The 9,146-nt window shown below is 34.7% G+C and overlaps 1 long non-coding RNA gene across 2 annotated transcripts; it reads left to right on the forward strand.

The window, feature by feature from the left end:
* Window positions 1-4,449: 4,449 nt before the first annotated feature.
* On the forward strand, window positions 4,450-7,059 carry LOC149035490 (uncharacterized). Of its 2 annotated transcripts, XR_016182393.1 has the most exons (3): window positions 4,450-4,554; window positions 4,679-4,787; window positions 6,851-7,059. It is a non-coding gene; the product is annotated as an uncharacterized LOC149035490 (long non-coding RNA). The 2 variants fall into 2 exon arrangements; XR_016182392.1 differs by lacking the exon at window positions 4,450-4,554 and having other exon boundaries at window positions 4,644-4,787.
* The last annotated feature ends 2,087 nt before the right edge of the window (window positions 7,060-9,146 follow it).

A 9,146-nucleotide genomic window follows, 5' to 3' on the forward strand; every position in this document is an offset into this window, starting at 1 on the left:
TTCAGAGAAGTAAAGTGAAATCATCTCTTATGTCGTGAGATGAAAGGGGTGACTTGAAATTATTGACTCTGGCAATTTCTTCTTATTTGCGGCCGAGAAGGCAATCGTAACTTTGTTTATCTAGAAGTGTGCGAGATATTGGGGAAGTGCCCTTTTTTATTTTTAACAAGAACAGTACGAATTGTTTCTCTTACTATTGTTTTTGAGAAATAACGAGTCAAACGACATGTCAGTCAACATTCATTCTTAACTCTAAAATCTTCCACCGTCCGATTGAGGGCAAAATAAGAAAGCCACATTCCTGAAAACATTAAAACTTTGTAGAAGACGGTGATGTGACCCATTCAGCCTGGTGTAATGAAGACTTGCCTTCCTTTGCAGGACTAGACAAACTCCATGAGGAAAGTAGAACCAAACATTAACCAGGGATAATGGAGATCGGGAAAGTCAATTCAGTCTAAGTTGTCAAAATTAAAAAAAATTAGGCCAAATTCTTTAAAAGGCACAACTTGGACTGTATATTAGCCTCTTTGAAAAAACTAAAGGACATACTAACACAGAGGGTTTAGAAATAAAGAAGAATGTCGAGACTGAAAAATAAGAGAAAAAGAAAAACGATTTAAAGAACCGAGTAGTCCTGTATTTTTGCATGTTACTAAGTAACATTAGGTATGCAATTTTGTGAGCTAAACTCAATTGAGTTATGAATATTACAGACGAGGTATCCGCATCGGGCACGGATAGCCCCGAGAGTGCGAAGATTTATGCTTTTACAGCAAATAGACGCTGTGAGCCAATTTGACAATCCTAATCGTCTTACGCTTTTGCAGAGGCACGAGGCCGATGTTTTTTTATTCAAAAGCACATCTTTTGTTCATAGCATCAATAGATGTTCAATTCCGTCAGTTTGTGGTTATTATTTCAATTTCTGCGCAAAGCGAGCGTAATGCACGATATACATTATGCCGCACGACATCCGAAAAACCACAAAGAAAAGAAAACATGGTCAAAACCATGTCTGTAAAAGTGTACAAACATTAATTTAAACTACCTAGCTCTTGATACTTTACGCGCAGTAATGAAAAACCGAGTGATGACGTTTTTAAGAGATTTTAGTTGAGCTGTTCCCACATCGAACACGCACATGTCCTCTTAATTTGACCTTAATTGATGATACTCTTCTTTTCGCACCAAATTTTGTGTAGGTAAAGCTTTCAAAATTAGCCTCTCCGGTTCATAGAAAAAAGAATAAATAAAAGAGGGAAAGAAAATTTAAAACATTTTTAGTAACAATATTTGTATTGAACGAAAAAATGAGGAAATTAACTATCACAATTGTTGTTCAGTCAAAGAGTAAACAACGCTTTTCTTTTTCATTAAGACTAAGGAAACCAAAATATCAATACACAGTGGTGGCCTATTGTAAAAATAAGCACAGTTATTTTTCGACGAATATTGTGACAAATAAACCTTTTCCGACTTTTAATGCCACGTAACTTGGCGGTTAAGTACAGTGTGCAGTGAATAATTGTAATTTATTTTATTGATTCTAAAGGATACAGGCTGAAGCAAATGAAGATTACATAAAATTTTTAAAGGCCCTATCCTTTGCTAGTTGGGAGACTATTTTTTCAAGACCAAATAACAGGAAGTGGATAGTTATTAAGCACAGTCTGACTATCAAAAGTAATTTTATGAACATTACAGCACACTGAATAATATAACAAATTATGTGATCACAATAAATATTAACGTCAACTAGAAAAACTAATGGTTTTAGAGGAATGCTTGACTTCAAAATTATTATTGGTCATATTTTCTTGCCTCATGCACGGTGAATCATGACAGCGAATTTGGTTTAAATTGGAACTCAAGTGCAAGATGCGATAAACGAAACATCGCTGACCGCTTATTTGGCTGTGATCAAAAGAGTCATGCCATTTTGTCTGCAGTTTCGTTGTGCCTAAGAAAATTAATAGAAATCTCCTTTAATCCATAATTATTTCATTACAAGTTGGTCGCCATTGCTACTACTATCTAATTAATTTTTTCTGTGCTTACTCATTTAAGAAAGCACCAACATTCCAGTAAATAGACAGCCTCTTCCAACTTTTTCTAAATTACCTTATGATCTGTAACTACAGTTTGGATTTTTGAAGAAGAATTTTTACAACCCATTTAAGCCTGTAACAACGAATAAATGTATCATTAGGTTATCTACAACTTATTTGGTTGACCTGCTTTCAATCAGATGTCTCTTTTTTTTTCTTTCTGTTTCTTTATCCCAATTATCAAAAAGTTGCTGCAATCTTTATGTTTCGAAAATGAAATCTGTTTTGATCTACCGGTGGTTTGTGGCCCGTAATTTGGGGTCAATTTCGTGAAGAATTTCTTAGCTCGTAATATCATTCATTAAACATCGTCAAAAAATATAAAAATAAAGAAATGAGGATTTATATCACGAAGGAAGAGAAAAAAACCAAAAAGGCGTAGGCACCGTACTTCGATTTCCATTTATCATGCCCCTCGCAGAAAAATACACACTCTGAATGGTTATAAGAAAATATCAATTTTTACTAATCCCTTAAATTTAGTACAAAATGTATGAAGGAAATATTGCCCATTCGCAGTCTACTAATTATAAAACAAAAGACGAACAACACGATGTTTTCATTCATACTTCTTTTCGGTTTATGTTTTGGGAATATTTTTTGACTGATGAAAATTGTCTGGGACAATAGCAATTTTTGGTCATCACATTCTCTGGATAGATTATTTGACTTATTATTCTTTGACAGCTGGGCATAATAATTAAAAACACTCCTGTTCGTGGCCTCGGCAAGTTATTTTTGTCTTTAAAAACTGGGCTTTTCTCGATTTTAGATTAGGTTCTGTACGTTTGTAGACCACGAAGTCAATTGTAATACTTTTACGGTAAAGGAAAAATACCAAGTGTAGAAAAAATAAAGAAGTGTACGTTAATTTAAAGGTTTCGAATTGATTTACTTCATTTCATTTTCATTTCATTTTCATTTCATCCAAATCGGAGAGGAAACATAAGCAAATAGACATTTTCAACACCTCGGAACTCTAGCTTTTGGTATGAAGTCCGTGTGTTATCTCAGCATATCACTTATCCGTAATATTAGAAGGACGCACCATACAGAGGATCTACCGCTGTATCTCGGCTAATAATAATACTCCGCATCCGCCAAATAAAATTATTAAACTTACAAGTAATTGTTGAGACTTTTCTCTCTCTCCCTTGGTGTTTGTCTCATGAGCACAAAGGGGAAAATTTGAAAATAGAAATTCCACCTTTTAAAAACTGATCATAAAAAACTATTGTAAATTAAGTGTAGTACTTAGAATTTGCTTTGTCAGTATTCGTTGCAGTATGACTCACAAATTTAAAGCTTTTCAGTTTCATGACAAACTGTGATCATAAAATGCCAACATATTTGTGTCTTCTTCAAATCACATGCGAACGTTTTAACATTAAATATCAGAAAATCCATGACCTTCTAATGATGATATTCAGAATTACCTTTTCGAATATTCCTTCCTAGAAAAATTGTAATTACACACCTTATGAGAAGTCTATGATAACTTTAGTAAATTTTCTCTCTATTTTTTAGTTCAAGAAAAGTACACATTACTCACCAGACGTTTTCTGAAGTAAATGTTACGAGGAAGGCACTCGAATGTGTTGATACAAACGTGTTCAATTCGGCTCTATGCTGGAAATATATACTGTTTATTGCTAATTTGCATTGAATACTTCATGGGATCATAAGGCAGGTGAGAATATTGAGAACTGATAATTACAAAAAGATCCGGACAACACCAGCCCATTTCATCGCTTTCCTTTTACATGTTAAACATTTTATTTATTTCTTGCGTGGAATACAAGAGAGCATATTTGCTTCATTGCAAAATTAATTAAACGACGCGAGATGAAAAGTGACAGGATTTTCCGTGTAAGCTTTTGCGTTCGGAAGTGTGTAGGATTTCTCTTGAACTAACATTCAATATTAAAAGTAATAATTTGGTAAAGTAAACGTAATTTCTTAAGAGCAAAACACATAATGTCGCAAAGTTGTACTAAAGCATTAAAACTCGAATGAGGACGTTTGTTCCCGCATGGCGTCTCATCTGATGTTCAACCGTTTATTTACATTTCTTAAATGTAGCTACTCTGGCGTATAGTGTACGGTAAACCAAGAGAAAGTACCCGATAGTCGCACGCGACATAGTTGAATAAATGTTGTCATTCGCATCTACCGCACAGAAGTCACCTGTCAAGGTAGATTGTCTGAACCCTCCTCACAAAGACCAAGAAAATCATCAAGACAGACCGTTTGCCGAATGATCTTTCACCTTGAAATGCGTCATAATCACACCCATACAATAATGCTCGTTAGTAACCTTTCAGTTCTTGTGACAACACTTTTATGGGTTAGCAGTTTGTGGCGAGAGGATAATTGGAAGCTGCGACGAAAAGCTATTACCAAAAGGATTGGGTTAAATGAAGCAATGCCAGAGCATTGTTCGGTACTGTAATCACGTCGTTGATAATGTCCACTTGTTTAGACATTTAAGAGTAAATCTTATTTGATGACTTTCGGCGTTGGTAGAAACAAACTTAGATGATAGTTTTACTTTGGGTTAAAAGCAGATGGTATGGTGTAAATGAAAAACGAAGAATTGACTGATGCCTCAACAATAAATCATAATCAAGCTGCTTTGTTCCTTGCTGATACAATGGTGAAATTCTGGCAAATAAGGTAATGTTATTGAATGACTTTTCCCCATTTTCTATTTTCTCCTTTATTCTGTGCGCTAAATCAAATGACTCCAGATTGTGACAGATAGTGATTCATAATCTACATTTGGTAAATGCAATTTGCTAAAAAAGTAATGAGAACCCGCCCCATCCTGGCCAGCCGTTCAATACGAAATCGAATTTTCGTCGAATTAAGTTTTCGGTTCGGTTTCCGTTGGTGGGAATTACCTGATGTCAAGCCGGGAGGCTGATAGTGAAACTTCGAGAAAGACAAAATATACCACTTTCATTTTCAAAAATTAACATTTCAAATTTTGAAATGGAGACATTTATTTCCGGTTGTTTCGATCCGTGGAAAGTTATCAAAATCGAGGGTAATTCTAATTCATATATGTAGGGATTAGTAGAAACCGAAAGAAACATATGGTGCATGGCTAACGACATATTCACAATTTGAATTTCCCACGAGATAACCACATAGAATCTGTTTATCTCTTGGACTTATATTTGCCTTCTTTAGTACATGTATATATATATATATATATATATGTACGTATGTATGTATGTATGTATGGGAAAGGTCGTTTGATTGATTTAACAAAAAGGGACCCCCTGCGAAGTCTTTTTCATAATATCTCTTTTTTTGGTTAAAAAAAAAACCTTGGTTTAAGAAGAGAAAGAGAAAATCGACACGCAAAGTCCCTACCTCCTTGATTAAACGTATCGATACAGTTTCCATCAGCCGCATACCATATGCCGAAAAAAACCCGAGAAATTCTAAGGGCACTTTGTGATTTATTTTATCGGTAAAATGCAATTTTTGGCCACTAAAACTAGCATTCTTGCTTTTTTTTCGAGTGAGGACAAACCAATGTATTTAAATATTGAGTTCGATAGTTAGTTATCTCCACGAAATTGAAAAAAAATCTAAGATTTTTACACCTCACCTCACGCATCGCTTGAAGATATTCAGCTTGATGGTTTTCGGGTTACTTTTTCCTTGATTGTTAAAAAATGCTGTTAATTTGAGTTTTCAACAGCTAATAAAAAAGAACAAAAGAACTTGAGAAAGTAAAGTACTACGCCTTTCAGAGTTAAATTGACTGAAGAACTGGTGTCTGTCAAATGTATCGCGTGTTCGTAATTACATTGGACACTTTTTCTTTATGATACTTTCGTTAGCTTTAGCAAAGGCTTTTCTTGAAGAGTGGCAAATAGACTTTTATTTAGCTTCGCTCAAAACATTTCTTGCGTCAGGTTATAATTATTAATACACATTTTGACCCTTCAGATGCAACAAGAATTGACTTTAATCCTTCATTCACAGTCGATTAACACTTATGTACAATTCCTCTATTTTGATTTGAAAATAGCCATTTTGATGGATTTTACTCCCATTGAGTTTAACAGTTTACTGATTTCTAAGCATTCTTATTAGTTTATTAATTATTTTGTGATATCTTTCTCTCTTTGCACAATGAAAGAGAGCTAAAACACTATTATCCAAGTAGCCCCATATTTGTAGTTTCTGACGAGGAAAGGCGTATCGACCGCAAATAAAATTTGATATAACTTATATTTCATCATTATACATGTAACACTTCAATCAACTTGCTGTTTTGTGAATATCAAAAATACAGTTGTCTTCTTTAGAAAGCTTTAATATAATCAACTTGCGTTAGTTTTTAACAAGGAAATTAAATTTTATACGTTACTCCCAAGCGGAGTTAATCATGATTTGATCGAGAATATATATTTTTTTGCTTCAGCTTTTTTCTCCAGTGTTTATAAAATGGTATTAACGGCAGTTTTGTTGGTGTTTGTTAGCAGTAAAAAGAATAAAGTAAAAAAATTGTAGTGTAAAAATGATAAATGATAACTATTTTAGAACATGTTATTAAAAATTGCGAAAGGAGGAAATATCTATCGTCCTAATATTCAGTGTATTATGCCAAAAGAATAAAGATTATGGAGCCCTAGCTTGGATGATTTTTTGTCTGATAACAACAGGTTTTCTGAGATTTTAAATCTCTAATTCTGCTGTATCACTGTATTTCTTTGCAGGCGCCGACGACACCAATATTTCTAAGTGAAAATTGATAAAAAGAATTCATACAGGATGTGGACCCATGCAAAGAAATATTGGATCTAAAAAAACTTAAAATAATTTTAACCATGCGAAATAAAATTTGCCGTAACGGCATGTCTAATGCACTTTTTTCCTTTTTTGGTCTTAACTACAGTCTTCAGATAATAAAATATTTCTGTTATTGTTAACACTGGTTCTTTAGTCATTTAATTAAATCAATTCTATGCTTGTGAAGAAGTGAGACGGAGATTACCCATCGACTACATATAGCTGAAAGAAAAACTAGATTGAACTATGTTATTTAATTACAATAGTAAAAATTTCTGAAAAAAAGACAAAATGGTAAAATGAAATGAGTAAACCAAAGAAAAACTGATGTGGAATATTATTTGGTTTGTGGCTTCGTATACAAGATATGAATAAAAGAAAATACGATATTGAACACCAAAAATGGCGACATGATGACCATTCAAACCGCATCAGAGACATCTGGTAGGAATCGAAAAATTGAGGAAACCTTCGTACAACACGATAAAAGGAAAAATAAAAGAATCAAATTAGGCAAATGTTTCAAAGACGATACGTCAACACCGCAATGAAACCGGCTCAAACTTGTTCCAGCGTCATCTGGGCTGTTTTACTTCGATACCACTGCCCCTAGAAAAAAATTCTTTTACCCGTCTTAGATTCAAACGAAGTGCCCAGATTCATGATCAGCGCAATTGCTTTCTTTATCTGAGATGTCCAACCGAGACCAAACGTATGTATATTGAAACAGGCGGCCTGAGTATTAGAAGGAACTGAACTCTCAGAGATGAAAAATAATTTTTATGAAATGTTTCAAAATGAAGAAAGTAATTAGAAGTTGCGTGTTAATGTTATCGGAGACGAAATCGAATTCCTTGCTAAGAAATAAAATTTTCCTAGCAAAGAAAATTGGCTTTGCCATCATATTACATAATTAGTTTTCGAAAATTTGACCAATGTTTCCTTCTTATCTATTTAAGCAATACTTTATATATTTCTCTCGACGTCACAAGTCACTTGAGCCATGAAGGTTAAACCTGGGACGGAAAAATATATTTTACCTCTTTTCGTGAATATCTGATGAGCTTCTTCATTATCAAAATATAAATTGAATATTTCTGATTCAGTATCATATTTGTGATCGAGCGAAATTAAAATGACCGTTTCGCACAGATTCTACCTGGTTTCAATATGCCCCTTGCTATTCGAAGTATTCCACATACATAGAGGTAGTTGACCTTGGGTAACATAGCACGAGCGTGACAGAAAAGCTCTACACAGCAGATGTTGGCCGCGTATTTGAATGCAAAATCAACAGTGAATGCTAACCAACAATAGATGCTAACCGGTGAACTTGGAAGGCATTTTGGGGTCCAGTTGATCGGTAGTCCCTGGAAGTTCTAAATGTAAAAGTTCCTGGGAGTAGTAGTTCAGAATCGAACAATAAAAGCTAACTGAAAGGGAATTGGCAAATGTGCAAGCATGGAGCTAGATTCAAAGCAGAATTTCTGAGTTATCGTATCATGATAGTAATTGAATCAGCCCCTAAAAACTTGTTGGCCAGCTTTCTTGGAAGTGAAACTAATACTACGGGGAGGCTTAAATTCGTTCCCTAATCATTAGATTGCATTTCTGAGGTGCAAGACAAGTGCGGAGTAGTAGTTTTGCCCTCTTTCTTTCGGGTTGAAGCTCTTCAGAGAGTCAAATCGTCATTTGCTTAAAAAAAAAAAAAAACAGTAAACCAATGTCTTTATATTCAAGCTTTTTGTCACTGATAAAATTCTTCCTTAAGAGAAAACGGAACAGTTCTCAGTGCAACCTTTTAAAACGTTGTCACAATAGTGTTTTCTGCAGACCGATGTTTGCTCATAAATTGATGATTTATATGAAATTAAGGATTACGAACATGTTTACCCGTGGTTCTAAAACAATTACTTCATGCCGAGTGAAGGTGTGGTCCACGGTGAGGCTCAGTTTAAAGAGGAGGCAGGGTTACCAAGCTGGTTTTCAACAGTCGTGTGTCAAGGTGAATGTGTACGCGGGCCGTTCGAAACTACTAGACTGGAAGTTTTTGAAGCAAACTGCGGCGTAGCGTTGGTTTCACGGGGAAGATTGAGTTTGGAGTAAATTGAAATGAAACTACAGTATATGTTCTTGGATTTTGCGTTGGATTTGTGGCCACTCAGTCATTTTGAGCTTGGACTTTTCGCTTCTCGGATCGGGCGCTTGGAAATGAGACGTGCA

This window comes from Pocillopora damicornis, chromosome 13 (genome assembly GCF_964200805.1).
Source record: "Pocillopora damicornis chromosome 13, jaPocDami1.2, whole genome shotgun sequence".
Classification (NCBI taxonomy): Eukaryota; Metazoa; Cnidaria; class Anthozoa; order Scleractinia; family Pocilloporidae; genus Pocillopora; species Pocillopora damicornis.